Source organism: Tyto alba, unplaced genomic scaffold (genome assembly GCF_018691265.1).
Source record: "Tyto alba isolate M040663 unplaced genomic scaffold, T.alba_DEE_v4.0 Super-Scaffold_38, whole genome shotgun sequence".
In the NCBI taxonomy this organism is placed as follows: domain Eukaryota; kingdom Metazoa; phylum Chordata; class Aves; order Strigiformes; family Tytonidae; genus Tyto; species Tyto alba.
The window spans coordinates 6,601,832-6,611,676 of NW_024881313.1; positions in this window are offsets into that span (position 1 = coordinate 6,601,832).

The window sequence follows — 9,845 nt, forward strand, 5'->3', positions numbered from 1 at the left end:
GGACATTAACTTTAATTGTGTTCCTTTGTTTCCAGGTTGTTGATCCTATAAGTGAAAAGTGACCTTCAAACACTATGTTTCATCACTGGGGGCCTGATCCAAAGTCTGCTGGGGAGAAAGGAGGTTTGAACACTTATTCCCAACAGGGTTTTGAGAACCTCCAGAGGAAAACTGCAGACAACAAATGTCTGCTAATTAAAACCAAAAATTTATCAGCCTAAAAACAATAAAGTTGGTTAGGACAGAGTTTTTTGCCATGTTATTTGATACAATAAATTGTTACATAAATATTGAGTGACACTCTCAATAAGGGCCAGCTGGTGGAAATTACTGAACACGTTGTAAATAGACTTCAGGGGCACTGAGGATCAAGCCCGCAGTTAGAGGAATCCAAACCCATCAGGGCTGGGGTAATGACTAAAAGGTGTCTGTACTGCGATGTGCTGGTCCTTTGCATTCTCCCACCTCAGTTCTTGGGCCTTAGACGACACGTTCCTGGAGGGCTGTCACAGAAAATGTTTGGATCCGCTTGCGTTGTGGATGCAGCCAACAATTTTAGCAAGAAAAGAGGGGAGGAGAAAGCTGTTTAAGAAGGGGAGAAAGAGCTAGGAGGAACAGAGATGTAAAAGAAGTGAAGAGAAGAATAAAGAAGCCAAGGAAAAGTATGAGAAGTGAAGACTGAAGTGACCATCTGAAAACTGAGCTGACTTCTCCAGTGTCCCAGCTGTAGCTGTCTGTGTCTGAAAATGAGTCCATCTGAAACACTTAAGAGTTGCTTGAAACTGGTTGATCACCACCAGGTCTTAAATTAACTTTATAGTTTTTACATTATTATTCTTGGTTCTGAGAAACAGCTTCGCAGTTGAAACAACTGAACTGAACGGTGCAGCTGTAAAAGATAAAAGGTTTTAAATATATCCTGAATATTCTCCTAGCAAAGAAACACACATTCAGAGACATTTAGGGCTTAATCTGACAAAGTGGGTGGGTTGGAAGTGCTTGGTACTTCATAGCTTTAGCGCCTCAGTTATTAAAACTTATCGAGGAGATACACATCTCTGCTACCTGAAGGCCTGTCAGATGACAGGGTGTGAGCACATCATGTGTACCTGCATGTCTAGACTGTGATGGAGCTGGCACGCTCACACTGTTATCACACCGCCATCGCCACAACACGAGTACAGGAATTGTTAATCACTGCCCACGGGAACTCTTTTTTTTTTTTTTTTTTTTTTTTTAAAAAAAAAAAAAAAAAAAAAAAAAGGGATTTGAAGAATGAATTTTACTTTTGGCCAAGCCAGAAAAGGAAAATGAGACAGTCTTGCTTTGGCAACCACGTACTGGTTGCTGTCTGCCATTACTGGTGGTCTCTTGAGGGAACTCTGCTTTTAAGGCTGGACTGTCATGGTTTAAACCTGGCCAGCAGCCAAAAACAACGCAGCTTCTCACTCGCCCTGCCTAGGGGGTGGGGGAGAGAATTGGAGGGGTAAAGGTAGAGAGACTCATAGGTTGAGATAAAACCAGTTTAATAACTGAAATAAAATGAAACAGTAATAGCAAGGATAGAAAGTGCAAATGGGCAATGCACAATGCAGTTTCTCACCACCCACTGACTGATACCCAGCCCATTCCCAGCTAGCAATCCTGGAGAAGCCAAGATCCCAAACCCACAATCCTGGAGGCGAGAGGGAACCACCCTTTCCTGACTGACCTTCTTCTTTTTGCTGAGCATGACATTATATGATATGGAATATTCCATTGGCCAGTTTGGGTCTGGTGCTCTGGCTCTGCTCCCTCCCAGCTTCTTGTGCACCTGCGCACAGGCAGGACAGGGGAAGTTGGAAAGTCCTTGATTTCTTAGCAAGAACTAAAACCATCAGTGTGTTATCAACATTCTTCTCATACCAAATACGGTACTGAATCCAAAGCACAGCACTATTCTAGCTGCTAAGAAGAAAAATTATCCCAGCCAAACCCAGAACATGGACAAATTCCCTTTCTGGGAAAAATCATCTGTGTCTCTCTTCACATGGGGCAGTGGCTGACAGCTGACTGAGCTGAACACATAAACAAAGCTACCTTAGCAGCCTGAAATCTTTCTTGCCAGGGGGAAAAAATGCTCTACAAAAACTCCTGATCAGTTTATGGCACCATCCAGCTCATCTTATCACTGAAAAACAAATTAACCCTTGCAATCGGACAACCAGGCTGTTAGTAATTCCAGAGTCTTCATTTTTTACTTTTGTGGTAGCTGAAGCTGTGCATTTTACCATTTTTTATGGGTAAGTATTTCCTTGCAGTCATACTATTCTCCAAATTCCTGTGTTGGGGTTGACGTTTTCCAAACTTTGCACTTGACCATAGCATATAATTCTGGAGATTTTTTTTTGTGATAAAAGTAACTTTTGGCCTGATGTCCTCTAAAGGGAAGGCTTGAATGAGCATGCCAGCTCTCCGCCTTTTTAGGGGTGTCTCTCTGTTAGTCCCTCCCTATGAACACTAAACTCACAGCTCAGTCACAGCCATGTGTGTGACAGTGCCCCAAAATGCCTCATGAAAGCAGCTTGTGGGGAAGGTAGGGGAACTCAAGAAATCGTCTGCAGTGCTTTGACATCAGCAAATCCTCCTGAGAGCTCAGCCTTGAGATACAGACCCACAGAGCCCCCCCGGTCCGCTCATGTCCCACAGGTGGACTCGGCTTCCCTGCCCACGGGAGTTCTCACTAATCCGTGCAGATGACCAGGAGTTGAAGACAAAGCATGGTAACAGATACCGACCCTCCAGGCTGCACCACGCCTCTTTTTTTTAAGGTGTGTAAACAAAGCAAGCTTATTCAATGTCTCTAGGCAGGTTTTGTGATTTTTTAAAGTATGGTGTCAGTGCAAGGAGGAGGTGTAGCTCTCCTGGTAGTCCCAGTGCTCTGCTGCTATAGCCCATGGTCTTCTAAAGGCCCCTGTAAGCTTCTGGCTCGCTCTGTGTGCACCTCGGCTGATCCACTTTCAGTTTTGAGGCTGCCACAGTTCATTTATAGTCTGGACATTGGTGTTACTGTACTACTTTTCTCATACTTATTTAATGAACTGTTAGTTACGTGGTTTATATTCACATCAAGGCATAGTCCTCTTCCAATCGGGAGAGCAGATAATTGCCGTGAAAGTGCATGATTATGACTGTGTGAGACCCATACTTTACATCCTATTATAATGAAATCCATTCAGGCCTCCCTGTTGCTCAGAGAGGTTTTAAAAGATAGGTTTTGTATCATTCAGCTCAAGAGATAACAACTAAACTATTGATGAAAAGTGCTGTTTTCACTAAAGACAGTCATTAATGTTTTGGCTAGGAAAAAGAAAAAAATTTCTTCAAAAAAGGTAATCCAGGAACCATCAAACCAGCAAAACTCAACCAAAAGGGCGGTGTATCGAAGAGAATACACTTAACAAGAACATCTGCTCTGTAGTCATTTTCATGGGAGGACACTAAAGGAGAAGTAGCGTCCCAGCCAAAGTCTGATTCTTTAAAGCTTTTCTAAGAAACAGGGTAAACTGAATATACTCAGTTCTACTTCATTCCCTGTATATGCTATGTTTCACTTATTATGGGCTGGGGATAAGAGTTCAGCACAGAAGCTCAGTTGTTTTATGGTCCAGTGAAATTGCCTTGACTGCTCAAGAAATAACCTCAGCACTTCCCTGAAATAGGATTCAGAATAAATGAAAATTCTGGCAGCTGAACTTCAGCATAATATACTCTTTAATGTGTTAACAGCAAGAATATGGGCAAAATTCTGCATTTTTTTGACTGTATTCCCACTGACTCATGGCATTAATTCCGACAATAACCTCCTCCTTAGAGGCTAGACTCAGCAGCGAATATAGCGGCAATGGAGAGGGGAGAAAATAGATTATGTATTATATACCATCCAGCTTTCTATCTAGAAGCACAATTTAGATAGTAACATTTATGGCATAAAAGGAATGCAAACTCTGAGCAAGTGGAGCTGTTGTGCTCCTGGTGATGTGTTGCTGTCACCCTAGGACTTAAATCCACCCGAATCCTCCTTCTGCGGCTGACAGCATTGAGGAGGAATCATGTGGGGGCCTGGGGGGAAATAGAAGGAAAAAGGTCATATGTGTTTTGGTCTAGTTTGGGTTTTTCCAAGTTTACTTGCTGCTACTTGCACAGAGTGGTCGCAGCTGGCTGGGAGCACAGGTTAACCGCTGAGGCACCCGAGGAGCACTCCGGTTGTGCCGTGCCCCTTCCCACGTGCATCGCCACGTCGACAGGGCTTGGGGGGGCAGGATCAGGCCCCGATGTCGCAGGATGGTGCTGGCAGGGGAGGGGGGGAGGTCCACGCTGGTAACGGGGCTGTGCAGCCCCCGGATCAGCACAGGTTACCGCCCCGGCCCTCCAACCCACGGCTGGAGCGGCTCCTGCCTGCAAAGCCTGCAAGCTGCTGGTTTTCCTTCAAACTTCAAAACTGCTGGTTTTCCTTCACTGGGAAGAAAGCGTATTTTTAACGCCCTGTTCCCAAATGCATTACGTCATAATCTTTAATAGTTCTGATGACATGTGGGCAGGGAAATATAGCATTACATAAATACAGAGGAGTTGATCTTTTGTCTTAAACACCAATATCCTTTATTTATACTCTCTGCGATAATAGCAGTAAATCTGCACTGATTTTGTTTTAAATCTGCATTGGAATATGGATATTTTATTTCAACTTTCTTTGGAGTACTGGAAAACCTAACATGACTTTATTACTTTACTGCATGAGAACCAGAAAATTGATTTAATGCAGCAGTCTACTTGCAATCCCTGGCTTAAGTGAAATACTAAGGGTAAAATCTGTCTAGCTTGTATAATGCACTGATCACCAGAGCCATGTGCTCTGCACGTGAAATACTGTATGACTTGATAAGAATCATTACAGAAGATGTGTGTGCATCATGTAACAGAAAAATCTGGTTCTTAGATCTGTAGTTTAAATTGTCTCTCCTAAAAGAGCAAAATAGCTTAACAAATCTTCCCTCAGCCATGCTGCTTAATTGCAGCTGGTAGCTTAGACCACTACTGTACACCAGTGGTCTGGAAGGAAGAGAAAGCTCTGCCGTGCTTAACACAAGGGGTTACATTTTCCCTGCAAATGGTTCAGTTCTGCGGCATGTGGAAAGAAGTTGTACAGTTATAAAGAATAATTCAGATCCAATGTAAGATAGTTGCAGTTCTTCTCAGTAAAGGACATTATATCCAATTTGAATAGTTCAAATTTAATCCTGTACTCTAAGTGTCTGATACCAAAGTATAAAAAATGGAATAGTCCTGAAGGAAAAAAAAGTGAAGAAATGGGAAGTGTAAGTGGAGGAAAATGGATTGTACATTCAGACTTCTGTAAATTTACATTGATTTTTTATGCTGCAGTTATGGTGAGTGGTGTTTGGATGAAGGCAAAAATTTATGTTTTTATGAAATAAGAACAACGTGATAAAATGAAAATAGATGTAATTTGATCTCTTAGTTGCCAATTGTTTGCTATATTTCTGAGTACCTAGTTCTATTATTACACAGTACAAGAGAACTTTCAGCAAGAAAAACTGGTTATCAAATGGTGCTTTGTAGAATGAAAAATAAGCACAAGAAAAGTCAGTGTCTGCTTAGACATCAAGGAAACTCAAGTTGTAACTCACTCTTCACTGAGTAATTTTTTAACAATTCAACTTCTGTGGATGTTCTGATAACAAACAAAAACCACATCAGGTGGGTGCTGAGGACAGACTAATTAATTACTAATACATTTCCATGTATTTGAATTTTATTCAAATCAGGAGGTTTAATCGAGACATTGACAAATGTAAAGAAATGTGTACAGCCTAAATGGCAATATTTATTTTATTTAGAATATAACGGGAGGTCAGATCTTCTTTACCTTGTCATGGTGTTTGTTGTCTGGGATGAAATTCCAAAGTCTGAAGCTGGGAACAAACTCGATGAAGCTGCTTACCTGTTTTGGCAGCTGAATTACTGGATTTCACCCAGATACACATTTATGTTCCCTTCTCCTTCTGTGCCCCTGTATTTTTACTTGGCACATACAAATGTTTACACTTCTAGGCAGACATAATCTACTGAGTAGTAGAACTCAGCTGGAGGTCACTGATGACTGAAAATGAGCAAGTGAACCTCACAGTGAGAACAGGGTCTGATGCCGTCAGCTGCGGGGATGTTGCCGCTTGGCAGCAGGGTGAGAAACCAACATCGCTGAGTCTCTGTGTCACCGGGCCCCAGTGCTGGCAGCAGCTGCCACTTTTTGGATCAGTATTTTGCATGGATATGGTTTTCACCAATACCTCAGAAGAAATCCAGTTCTGGGTTCTGGTAGGTGTCTTTAACTGTAAGTCGTCTCCAAATTGTCTTGTTAAACCACGACTGAACCATCAGAACAGTGAGATCAGTTTGTTTGCTTTAATTTTTTTGCCTGCGTCTTAACAGCACAGAAGTGACTTACAATGCATATCGCCCTGTCTAACTGAAGCAAGATAAAAAGCTTCATAGTAAACGCATAGGGCCGTGTGGCTGAGGGGAGAAGGAAGAGAGATTTTTCAGAAAGAAAATGTTAAAAACATCGCTACTGTCTAGGGCTGCTTTGCAGAGAGCCTGAAAGACAGGGTTCTTCATCATCCTCTCCATCTCAGCCATCCAACCAGCAAGAGGGAAAGCACGATGAGGTGGGGTGTTCAAAATATCTTCTGCAGCTGGGAAAAAGATGCATGAATACGAAGAAGGAGACTCCGCTGCCACTCCACTCTTTGGGTAAATAACTTTGCTTTCTACAACTATGGGAGGAAAATCAAGAGGAGGGAGGGTTAGTAATACTTTAAGAAAAATGAGGGCCGCAAGCATAACAGTAAGTAAAAGTACCATGAAGCTGTATATGTAATTATCAGTAACCACCATCAGCTCTCTGCCCACTGCGCTGAGGAATGGCAGCGTGTTCCTGACCCCGTACACCCACCCAGCACCCCCAATACCCCGTTAAGGACTCATGCTTGCAGCGGGTGCAAATGTTTCAAGGCAACTTTGCTTTATTTCTTTAGTTCCTATGAAATGGGAAGGTTATGAGAAAAAGTGATCAAAGATGACGTTTTGGTTGAGTGGAACAGCCCACCGAAACATCACAAACCATCTCCCCTTCCCTCTGGATAACCCAGCATGGTCTTCCCAGGAGCTAATGCAGTCTCTCCACAGGATGGGCACTACACTGGCAACTGCTCATCTGTTTAAGCAGCTGAAAATGTTTCTGGCTATCTAAATTCAGTGGAAAACTGTATGAAAATGATGAAGTATTTAAGAATTTAGTGCCAGGTCTTCAAGGCTCTTAGAATTACTGCAACTATAAATAAGACAAGGAAAGAACAAACTGCGTTAGGAAATTTTTGAAGTCAAATGTAGCCAAGGCTTAAGGACAATATTTGAGTATCTTGAAAGGCACAGGGGGGATCTGTTCCATAGTCACATGCTTTGGACACCGGGTGACATTTGTTGGAAAGCTTCAGGATGGTATAGTCATGCAGATAGAAGTCAAAAGCCCCAGAAAATACAATCTTCTTGAAATTTTTGCTCAAATTACAGAGCCTGCCTCTTCATCACAACTCTGTACTGAAAGCAGAGGGACGTGCAAACGCATTTTTTTTTATTTACCAACAACATGTTTTGTAGTTTTCGTTCCTGCACTATTTGAATACTTTTCATGTGTTTTCAGATTATGCAGAACTCTCTCTCATAATGTATTAGTAATAGACATTATTTTTAAATTTTAAAAAGAAAAAAAATTCAGGTTATTTACAACAGAAGAAAGGTGATTTTCTGTTGGGTGGGGACCACCAAGTCATCCAGAGCTTTGAGATGGCTTCTCCTTAAAGCAAGCATCCCCGATACTCAAGAAAGGCTTTGGCTTGCAAGAACTACATTTGGCTAGAACATAAATGAGAACTATTCAATATTTAAATCAGAGCAAATATAGACTAATACAAAGCAGTCAGTTTAAAAGCAACTCCATGCCTACTCATTCCATTCTCACTGGATGGGTCCTTTTCTTCTGCTACGCCTCAGTCTAGCGACATTTCAAGGGCTATACGGGCTGTAGTAATGTCTGTAAGGGTCTGTTTCCCAGTAGTGACCTTTGGTTCAAGTCCTTTCTGAATCCCAGTTCCTTCAGTGTTTAAGTCAGTCCTCTAATGCTTTTGCAGAAGGTTGTGTGGCGAAAGAGTTGGTGGACACAAGTTTTCTGCTAATAATAATTTAGAGAGATAATGCTGAGAGCCGGCAGCTCTGTGCTTCAAATGTACTGCACAATCTCTAGGCAGAGCTTTTAAATTTGGTTAAAAAATGACTGGCCTGGGGGGTTATGGTGGGCAGTTTGGGAGACCAGAATGGTGTTTAATTCGATTTCTTATGCACCTGCAAACCACTGAAAGGAAGCAATTTCGTACCAGTCTCCATAACCTTTCATTTACCTTTAAAGTCTCCATGTAAGCATGTATTAATTTCAACCTTAACAGCCTACAGCAGGTTTTCAAACTGAATAGTGTGAGGATTTTTTAAATGTCACAGGAATAAAGACAAGACTTATCTGGTTAGGGAAAAGGGTTCCTTTGATGCTCTTATGTTCCCAGGTTTCTCTGTAATTAAGAACTGGTAAAACAAACTTGCTAATAGAACACTTAGTGTTAGTACCACAGCAGTATTTAGCAGGTATAATCAGCTGTCACTGCTTTGTGCTAAGCATTTCATGACCATACGGTGATCATCCAGGCAGCCGAGTGCCGGCATTGCGGGAGTGGTTCCATGTGCTTTTGTGGTTCTACGTATTGGCCTTGGCTCAGCCAGTCTTCTACCCTGCCAGCTTTGGTGCCCTGGGTAAACACAACCCTTCTTAGTACTTGCCTATTAGCTACATAATTCATTGATCGTAAGCAAAGGTTGCTCTTGTATTATTAACTCCAGCTCTTGTGGTAGCCATAGGACCAACAGGTAATCTTTGGTGGCTTCCAGCTTGGCTAATACAGGTGGCAACACTTGGGAGGCAGGAAGAGAGTGCAGCAGCAGAGATTGAGAGTAAGTAGTGTAATTACGCCTTTTTTTCATATGACTAGGGTAATGCTGTGCTGATCCAGGACATAACCACTAGTGGAACCTACGTGCCCACGGAGAGAAGGTGCATAGAGATGCAATCCTCTGCTAGGGACCCAAGCAAACTTTTAGTCACCTTTTTCTCATTATCATTGTAAGGGACTTCTCAACACCTGGTTTCTTGTTTTCACCCTCTCAGGCTGCAACGGGCCACAGCTGAAGCAAGCAGGAAGGAGGCTCTGCCCTCGGCCGTGCAGGTATTCTAGGAGCCATGCAATAGGGCCAAAGGCTTGATTTAAGGTTTTTCTTCTCTTTCTCTTTCTTTTGTTTTACACTTGAACAGAGGAAGTTTCGCCTGACTGTTTCAAAAGTTTCGTTAAGCTTTGTATAACTGCGTAAGAGGTCACCATCTGGAGATGATGGTGTATAAGCAGGCAGAAGCTATGTCGAGCTAGAGGAGATGTGGTTACTGGTTTAACTCTGGTTCCTGTGGAAAGCCCAGTAGAGCTGCGTTCTGGAGTCTGCCCAAGCTTTGGTTTACCGGTGAGTCTGAATATTCTTACTTAGACCTGGGTTGCCTTGAAAGTTTTGGAGCCTTTTTTGGGGGCTAGTGGCTGCCCTGCAAAGTAAAGGAGCCCGCATATATTGATGCATGGTCAACTCTCTCCAGTTTGAACAGAGGGAGCCAGTGGCTGTTTGGGCTTCTTGAGTCC